Source organism: Durio zibethinus, chromosome 10, assembly GCF_047325235.1.
Source record: "Durio zibethinus cultivar Kanyao isolate XHJ-2024 chromosome 10, ASM4732523v1, whole genome shotgun sequence".
Lineage (NCBI taxonomy): Eukaryota > Viridiplantae > Streptophyta > Magnoliopsida > Malvales > Malvaceae > Durio > Durio zibethinus.
The window spans coordinates 26,473,992-26,484,996 of NC_143171.1; the positions used below are offsets into that span (position 1 = coordinate 26,473,992).

The window sequence follows — 11,005 nt, forward strand, 5'->3', positions numbered from 1 at the left end:
ATTTTAAGCCACTTATAGCTAGCCTTGCCATCTATGAAAAAGGCACATTTGAATATTAAAGTAAGTATCAAATATGTTTGATTTTCAAGGGATTTAAGCTTTAGACAAACTTATGTCTCATTTATGAGCATGCATGAAAAAGTATACACTCATTTTTATCCCCTTTATATGGTGAAAACTTTGAGTAAATTGAAGTTTACATGTGCTAAGACCTTTAAATCCAAGTGAAAAAAAAATCATCACATTTTTCATTTCTAATAGGGAACATCAATTCCCAAGAAATTTTTAAAGTCACATTTGTTGAAATATTTTATTCTATTTAGTTATTAAATTTAATTACTTGGGGTAAATTTTATTAACCAGTTTTAAACTTTTTTTTAAGCAACTAATCATACTTTTCATAAAAAAACAAAGAAATCATGTTTGAGAAAATTATTTAATTGTGAGAATCTTTACACTAAATCAAATCTAGAAAGAAATATACGTTTCATTAAAAAATTAATATTGTTTGAAGAAACCATTTTCCTCAGCCATGTTATTCAATGACTGATAAACCTGGTACATAAACCATCTGTCCTTTGGCTGAGTTACCATGCAATGACATGCAGTTTTGAGGAACTGTAAAATTTCCTCATCATGGCCCTTTCCACAGAAAGCCTTGTTTATAGTAACCTTGATTCTACCAAAGTTGGAGAGATGATTTACCCAATCCACCAAATTACCCTTGAATCCTTCTTCACTTTCATTAACTTCTAGGGGTTTTGGCCTAGTTACCAATTCCAGAAACACTACACAAAATCCATAGACTTCCCCTATAAGTGAAGCAACTATAGTGCTTGAACACTCTAGAGCTACATAACCAAATTCACCTAAATCCCCTTTCATAAAACTAGTCTCATTAACACACAAGACAATCATAAACCCTATCAATTCAAATCCATTATCCTAGCATAAAGTCCTCATCAATGAGAATCATATTAGAGCAGATGTTCTATTGCAAAAATGGAGGCCAGCACCTATGGTGCAACCAAGCTAGACTCTTAGTTGCACCCAAACCAATCTTATATCTAGTTGGCCAATCTATGGCAACAATACTACCATGTAATAAGGAATACAAAGTCTCATTAGACATATGTTTATAAACTATCAACTTTTCCTCTTTCACGACACAAAATCCCAAAAAAAGTGTCAAATTTGGATGCCTAAGTTGGCCTAATCTATTCATCCAAATGAAACTGCTTCTCACCATGCTTGCAAGTTTTGAGCCTATTGATTACAAAGGCTGATCCATTGGGAAGCATTGCCTTATAGGTAGTTCTTATCCTAGTAGAAATTATAATGTTCTTTGCATTGAAATTGTTTGTTACAGCCATTAAATTAGCCAACTTAACTATCATAAGCGGCTTCTAAAATAGTGAAACTTGAGTCAACTTATAAGCCCTTAACCTCTCAGCCCAACTATTGCCATCACCAATGATTCAAATAGCGATGATATAGCGAAATAGCAGTCACAAAATTATGATAGCACCATCACCTGCCATCTTTATCAAGGAAAATATGATTGAAATTTTTCATTACACTCGAAACAATATGTAGCAACCACTGAAAAATAGCGTAATAGAGAATAATGACAATAACGGTCCGTTATTACCGCTATCCCATTTTTTCATCATCAATACAAATTTTAAAAAATAAACTTTCAACACAATCTGCTAAGATTTTAAAAAATCATAATAAAACGACTAAGACTACAAAAGTAAAAGTAAAAATAATAGCTAAAAGATAACTCAGTCTTATATTCTCGGTGTCATAGCATATAGATCCATGGACCTATCACTAGACATGGATTAGAGGACTCATCACCAATATTTTTTGTTTAGCTGTAATTGGTCACCTCATCAAATCTGATCCATGAAATCAGATTTTAAGTTAGGGCATGCGGTTACACGTGAAGAAGATTATAGTACTCTCATTGAGCCCATCCAAAGAATAGTACCAGTTTGATTCCAAATTATCCAAGCCTTAAAAATGTTTGTGCTTTACCAAAATTTTTAATATTGATAATTAACCTTAAAATTATGTTAATAGTTTGGTAGTAATTTAAGATAATTATTTTACCTCATGAGTATTCATAAATACTAGTGTCCTACTATGAAAAGGCTCTGTTATAGGATTTGTTGAGATTTTTTTTTTATTTAGGGTAAAATCAATAAAGTCTCTTAATAGTTTGGTAGGACTTACTTTAAAACAAATCTCTCAATAGTTTGGTGAGATTTTATTGTAAACAGATTTGTAAAATTTTTTTAGAATTTCATTAAATTTTCTAATAGTTTAGTAAAACATAATTTAAAAACCAATCTTCCAATCGTTTAAAAGAAAAAATTATTTTTATTCTTCTCAAATTCATTTATGGAACTTCCAAACAATTTGATGAATTCCATAAAATTTGAATCTATGAAAATTCTCCAATAATTTAGTAGAATTCATAAATTTATTATAAAAAGATTTTTTTAATTATTCTTTTTTATCATTTTTCAGAAAGGAAATTTTTTATTTACAAAATAAATAATAAAACCAATAAAATCAAAAAATCAAAATCAAAATATAAGATAAATATATGAAAAGAAAAATGAAATAAAAAAATAAAATAAAAATAGAAAAAAAAAACCTGTGATTTCGGTTGGGTCAACGAGCAAGTCAGCATGTGAGTAAATGGGTCTACTCACAGGTTTAAAACTTCCAAAATGACACTGTTTGGGAACCTTATAAAAGTTAATTCCCTCTATTTTTTTCCTCAGACGCTCTTGCTCTCTCTCTCTTTAACTCTGAAATCATCTAACCACTCTCTACAATAATCGAAGAACCCCATTGAAAACTGAGAAATTTTCATTAATTTATAGAAAAGCTATCAGAATCCCACTGAAAAATTTAAACTTCACCAAAAAACTCATTGAAAAATTCAAGTGTTCATCCTAAAAAACTCAGTTTTTTAGAAAAATCTCAGAATTTTCTAGATTCTTCCAAATCCCCTCAAAAATCTTCCAGAAACCTAAACCTAATTCTAGAATCCAAAATCTGAACCCAAAAACTTCAAATCGAACCTAGAACTACCAAAAATCAAAATCTCATAAATTCTCTGCTACTTAAAAAATTTTTCAAAAAACCAAGATTTCCCTTCCTAAAAAAATCAACCTTTAAAATTAATCGTGTGTTATTTTATGGTATCTTGTCCAATTTATAAGCCCTTTTAGTATAAATTTTAGGGTACAGCAGAATCAATCTATGCTTGAATCTTGAGACTAGATTCTGCTCAAGCATGATCCTTGGCTATATCCTTGCTATTTTGTCTGGGTAAAATTAAAACTTCTTATTTGATTCTTTGACCACTAATGGAATTCAAGATTTAAGTTTCAGTTTCCTTAATTCTCGCCATTGATCGAAACAAAAAAGAACAGAAAGATAAAATAAAATAATAAAATAATAATAATAATAATAATAATAATAATAATGATGATGATGATGACGATGATGATATATACAAAATAATATAATATATTTACATAAAATAATATAATATACTATATTATAGTAATAAAATAATAGCAAAAATAGTATCAATGACCAAAATCGATCCGATTAACCTCGGACACAAATGGATGTCTATATTCAGTTTCAAAATCAGTCTAAACAAAGTTAGAAATTAGTATCAATCATTCAATCGACAGCTACTAAAATTCAAATCAGCCTTAAATCTTTAATCAATAATCAAAATCAAAGAAGGAAGAAAAAATTAAATTTTTTGGCTTTTTTTTTTATAAAAGTTTTTTAGAATAATATTGATATTTGTGTTTGTGAGAATGTAAATGAGAAGATGAGGGTATGCGAGAGAGTGTGAGAGATGCAAAAAAAGAAAAAAAAAAGAGAAAAAGAAGACTTGAATAAGGTTGGTTGAGTTGATTTGATGAAGCCCAAGGCAATGCTATGAAGAAGTTTGATGATGAGGGATTTTGGTAACCAGAGGGAAATTTGGAAAAATGTTGGAGAGAGAATCATGGAGTGGGTGAAATTTGGAAGGGTTGCTGGAGTCTTGTCTCAGAATAGGGTGGGTTAAGGTGTTGGGGGGTGGAGTGGGTGGTTTTTATTTAATTTTATAATTAATTTTACTAAAATATAAATTTAAAAATTTGTAATTTTTAAAATTCTTTTAGATAAAATTTAGTTAGGAGGATTAAGATTTTATAATTGAAAAAATTAAGATTAATAATTTAATATGATATATATAGGGATATTAGATGAAAAATTTTAATAAATTTTTTTGTATAAGTTAGATGAAAAATAATTAAAACTAAATATTAGATTTTGATTTTGTTATTTATTAATTTATAATTTTATATTTGAAGTTTAATAATTTTTTATTGTTTTGGTATTTATATTGTTGCCAGTTCTTTTGTTATTAAATTAATTCTTATTAATTTATCTATATTATTTCGTAATTATTGAAGATTCTATTTATTATATAATATATTGAAAGTAATTTGTTATACAAATATTTTTACGTCAATTAGTGTATCAAAAAAATTAAGCTACTTAATAAATTTAGTGTTTTATGATCCATTACTCTTAAGATTAAAAATTAAAAATTAAAAAATTAAAAATTTAACATAGATTCAATTTTTAATGATGGAATAAGTAACATTAATATTTTTACGTATAAGTTTATTTGTTTTTATACAAAATAGCAAGCATACCACCATGTTATTTAATTTTGTAATTAATTTTATTAAAATATAAATTTAAAATTTTGTAATTTTTAAAATTTTTTTAGATAAAATTTAGTTAGAGAGATTGAGAATTTATAATAAAAAAAATTAAGAGATTAATAATTTAATATGATATATATAGGGATTTTGGATGAAAATTTTTAAATATTTTTTTTTTGTATAAGTTAGATGAAAAATAATTAAAATTAAATGTTATTTTTGATTTTGTAATTTACTAATTTATAATTTTATATTTAAAATTTAATAATTTTTTTGTTATTTTGGTATTTATATTGTTGTCAATTATTTTGCTATTAAATTAATTCTTATTAATTTATTTTTGTTTTTGTGTAATTATTGAAGATTCTATTTATTATATAATATATTAAAAGTAATTTATAACAAAAAAAATTTTACATCAATTAGTGTATCAAAAAGATTAAGTTACTTAATAAATTTAATGTTTTACGATCTATTACTCTTAAGATTAAAAACTAAAACTTTAAAAATTTAACATAGATTCAATTTTTAATGATGAAATAAGTAAAATTAATATTTCTAAATATAAATTTATTTTTTTTATATAAAATAGCAAGCATGCCACCATGTGAAGTGTTCCCGAGCAAAGGAGTAGGGGGCGTACCAAGTGATAATATAGGTTGACATTTTGGAACACTTGTGCCAAATATAAAAGGAAATATTTTATGCAAACTTTGTGATAAAGTTGTAAAATAAGAAATAATATGTTTCAAGGAACACACTACTCATAAAACTAGTAATGTTGCATTACATCCCAACATTACTGGTATGTTATGTTTTTAGAATTCCTTTGAAAATATTATTGTTAATTTCTCAATAAAAATTATAAAATTAGATAAGCATGTGCAAGTAATTTTTCTCTTTTTCTTAACTATATTATTAATAGGTATAGTAAAAGAAAGTATGATAAAACTTTTTCAAGAAAGCAAATCAAAGAAAGTTAATAACAAAAGGAGAAATGATGAATTCTTATCACAGAGGGGAAGACTATGACTATAAAGGTTTTATTGATGAAGACATCGCTACTAAACAAGCCATGCAAGATAATATCCAATCACAATATGAGTGGCATAAAAGATAAAAATTTGGTGGTTGGAGTAACATACGTGAAGAGGGATGAAGCTCTCATGGCTCAATTGCTGAATATTTTGAGAAAAAAACAAGGAAATCAACTCCAAATCAGTTAGAATTTTGATTAAGATGAGTTATACCTAAATTAGTTAGAAGTAAAAATCCAAAACAACCTAATATAAGTGATTTATTTTTAAAGACATTAATAAAGAAGATAGGTGAATCAGTATTAAAATTTTTTATATATAATCGGCTTCTTTTTCAGTTAGCAAGCTCTCTATGGTTACATAATTTGATTTTCATGGTAGCAAAAATTGGCCAACATGTGAAACTTCCAATACCTTATAAGGTCTTAGATGTGTATTTAGAGTCTGAGTATTAACAAATTCATGAATGGATTAATGGATTAAAAGCTTACTAGAATAAATTGGGTGCCACTTTGATGTGTGATAGTTGGACCAACAATTTGAATCAAATACATATCATTAATTTTCTTGTTTACTGTAGTAAAAGAACCATTTTTTGAAAATCTATAGATGTCACAAGTGTTTGTAGTAGAGATGCAAACTTTGACTATAGATTATTAGATGAAGCTATGGAAAAAATTAAAAAAAAAATACATTATTCAAATAGTCACTGATAATGAGGCAACATTTAAGGTTGCAAGAAAAAAATTAATAGAGAAGAGACAACATTTTGTTTTAACTTGTGCCTTGAGGATATTAGCAAGAAAAAAAAGTGGCAAAGGTTTTAGATGATGTAAAAAAAATGACTTGTTTTATATACAATAATATTTAGACTGTTAATTTGATGAAAATATATATATATATATAAGAGAAGCAAATATTTCATTTTGCTCTTACCCGATTTGCCGTTCATTTTATATAGTTAGAAAAAATAACAAGGCAAAAGCAAGGTTTGAGAGAGATGTTTGATTCAAAAGTTAGTACTGAGTAATTAGTACAAATATTTAAATCTAGCATCTTTTTATGATATCATTGTTTAAAATATTAATTTAAAATATATTACTCTAAAAATTTATTGATGAATATATAGAAATTTAAAGAATCAAAATTGAAACAATAAAAATCAAGGCCTGCTTATGAAGCCAAAAAAATCATTTTGGAAAAAGATTTTTGAAAAAAAGCAAGTCATATAATAAAAGTTTATGAGCCTTTGATAAAAGTGTTACACCTTATGGATGGTGATGAAAAATCAATAATGGGTTTTATTTATGATGCTATGGATAAAGCTAAACAAATAATTTAGCAAAATTATCGTTATTTTACTGAATATGAAAAGATTATTGATAATAAATAGAGTTTCAAGCATTTTGACTTACATTCAGTTAGTAAGTAAACCAAGAATATATATTGTATTTTAAAAAATATGTTTATTTTTTATGCTTAAATTGCTTATATATTTATTTTTATTACTTTAATATAATATTATTAAGAATTATGTTTAAGTTACAATCTAAATCCACAATTTTAATTTGGAGTGGAGCATTCTACAAATGTACCTAAAGAAACATTAGAAGGCATAAGAGCAGTTATTGAAAGATTAGAACCTTATATAGATACTTAAATCAGAATGATTAATCAGGTTAGTCTTTAATACTATTTTATAACTTTGGCATTTATTTTATGTATTAAAAATAGAATTATTTTTTATTTATTGATTTATTATTGTATCTTCATTCAATGTAGTTGCTATTATTTCGAAACAAGCATGAAACATTTGGTATTCCACAAGCACAAAGAGCTTGAAAGCAAATGAAACCAGATAATTAGTAAATTAAATAATTATAATTTATTTATATTATTTAATTTAATAGCATATTCAAATTTAATTTCAATAATTTTATACTGCTAAATGGTAGATGATATATGGCACTTGTGTTCCTTAATTACAAAAACTAGCAATCAAAGTGCTTAATCAAACATCATTTGCAACAAATTGTAAATGTAACTGGAGCACATTTATCTATATTCACACTAAAGCAAGAAACATATTGAAATTTGAAAGACTTCAAAAACTTGTATATACCTATTACAATATGAGGCTGAAGATAAGACATTAAAAAATAGTGAGCATTGACGAGATAAATAATAGTTTTAATCCTATTAGCCTTAACCATATTTTTTTAAGATGATGATTAACTAACAAAATAGCTACAAGAGAAACAAAATCTTCTATTAGATAGTCAAAACTCTAATTGATTGCCTGCAAATAATTTTGACAATGAAATGAATGTTAAACAATCATGCTAATCTCAATAAATGAATGTGTCTCGTTCAAGTTCAAGTCTAACACCAAGTCAGAGTGATGATTGTAGGGGTTTAAGTCCAGATGATGGTGATGGTAATGGTGATGGTAATGGTGATGGTGATGGTGCAAATATTTGTGGTAATATGGATGCAAATCGACTTTATAGCCCACTTGAAAAAGAACTTGAGCTTGCTACTACTGGTGGACTTTTCATTAACATAGTAGAATAAGGAGTAAATCCATCTGTCGATCTAATAAGGGTTAAAGTGCATGTACAGCTCGATCAAAAGGAAAAGCCAAGAAGCACCACTATTATATTTTTAGAGGTTCTTCATATTCAGGTAGAAGACCAAATTTTAGTAACTTCGAATATAATGAATCATTTGCTAGTACTCAAGGATGTTAATATCCACCAAAACAACCTAATTTTTAACATCTTCATGGTTATCCACCTTTATATGGTTATTATCTACCACAAATGTATTATTCACCTCAAATATATCATCTACTTCAAATGTATCATTTACTACAAATGTATCCCCACCACAAATGTATCATCCACAAATATATCATCAACCTTAAATGCATCAAGAATAAAGGCCACAGGAATAGAGATGGAGTTAACTTGACTTTCAAAGTGAAAATAGAAAATTTGATTCTCCTCGTTATTTTATCATGTGATAAAATTTGAAATATATATCAATAGTTATAGTTGATAGAATTTGAAACTATTATATTTTTAAGTTTGTAATTTTATTAAATAGATGCTTGGTATTTACCATATTATATTTTGTTAATATTTTGATTTGTTTAGAATTAATACTGGATATAAACTTAGTTTATGTAAAAATTTTGTTGCTAAATCAAATATGAATGTTTTATTATAATCAAACTAAAATTGTGAATAATTGTTTTAGAAAATAAAATATATAGTATCATAAACTATTTTAAAAATTATTAAATAAAAATTTTTTAAATTATAATTTAATTATTACATTTTATAATAAATTATATAAAATTAAAAAAAAATTCACGATCACAATAATCTCAATAATCACAATGATATTCATTATATTTAAAAACATGATAAAATGATACAATTTAATGTGACCACGATCACTATTTAGATACTTGATCATCACCTACAATATACCCTTTCTTCCTTCTCCTTATCCTTCTCAAACGATACCACCACCAAACCCCAAATGCCAACAACATCGAAGCTGCAGCACCAGAAACCCCAGCTGCGATTATAATCACTAAATTCTTCTTACTCAAAGCCCCACACTTCCTAAGAGGACCCCCACAAAGACTATTCCCAGAAAAATCTGCCTTATCGTGATTCTCAAAAGCTGAAGGAAGAGCACTTGTCAGATCATTATTGGCTACCGAAAACTTCTTCAGGTGACGTATACCGAATAATTGGTACGGAATTGACCCTGAAAGCCTATTGTTTGACAGTATCAAATTTTTAAATAAACACAGTTCGATAAGTCAGGAGGGATTGGACCAGACAGATCATTGTTAGACGGATCAAGTGTTACTAAATAAGGTAACCAAGTGCATATCTGTGGAGGGATCGTACCAGAAATTTTGTTAGCTGACAGATCCAAAGTCTGCAAACTCTTACAGTACTCTAAAGATTGAGGTAACTGTCCTGACAGATTCATTTCTCGAAGTTCAAGACTTAACAGGCGGTTTTCCCGTTCGTTCCAACATACAACTCCAACAAACTTGCATATAAATCCTACCGAATTGTTATTGAAAGTCCACGAGCTTAACTTCTCATCTGGGTCTTGTAGAGAATTCTTGACACCTTCCAGGCACTTCATATCATCCTCAGGAACAGCTGAAAAAACAAGTCCTGGCAAAAACATCCATGCTAAAACAAAGCGGAAGATCTTTACCCTGCTGGAAAAAGATCCCTTCATAGCTTATCACCCCAAAAAAAAACCCTGAAGAATTTTATTTTTGCTTTTTCCTTTTGTTGGTGTGAAGGAATGACTTGGAAGGAAGCAGATTTGCGCGTAAAATATGTGGAATGGTCTAAAGAGGCAGAGCCTGTGAAGGGTCATTGACTTAGATATGTCATTGAGAAATTACCAAACAATTGCTAACAGTTAACAGTGTGATTGACTTGATTATTTTCTCTAATACTAATTTTTGTGTATATAATTTTTCTTGTGGTGATATTCGTTGAAGAAAAGGGAAAGAAAATTGTTAATTTGATGATGATAATGCTTGATGATTACAGCTTGTTTGACTACAAGATTGATTTATTTAAAAGGATTAATTAAGAATTTGTTGCCCAAGAAACTATGGTCATGGTCCACCAAAGATGGTCTAATTGGACAAGGCACCAAATATTCCTCACTTCTTTTTCTAATTTAATTACACTTTTGTATTTAAATTTTAAAAAATTATATAAATTAATATCTAAAAAAGTAAAATATATAATTTGCTTCTTAAATTTTAAATAATGTATAATTTGCATTATAAACTTTCAAATTATGTTTGATATTAACCTAAATTCTAATCTCGTTAATTATATTAACTTATATATGCAACGTTTAATTAACATTATCAAGTTATATATTTACCACACATATTGTCAATTATTTTTTAATACAAATTAAAATTTTATATTTTTTACTTGAATAGTAAAAATTATTTGATCAATTATTTTTGTCATGTGACATTTACATGAAAATTTTTACAAAGTATTGAATATTTTTATTTAACAAATAATATATATAATAAAATTATACTAATTAGATACTATATATATAGGTAAGTTAAGTTAATAATATTAGAATTTGAATTAAAATTATACATTATTTGAAATTTCGTGATGTAAATTATAT

At 26.8% G+C, this 11,005-nt stretch overlaps 1 pseudogene; it reads right to left on the bottom strand.

The window, feature by feature from the left end:
• Positions 1-498: 498 nt before the first annotated feature.
• On the bottom strand, positions 499-10,214 carry LOC149516622 (inactive LRR receptor-like serine/threonine-protein kinase BIR2 pseudogene; annotated as a pseudogene).
• Positions 10,215-11,005: the final 791 nt, after the last annotated feature.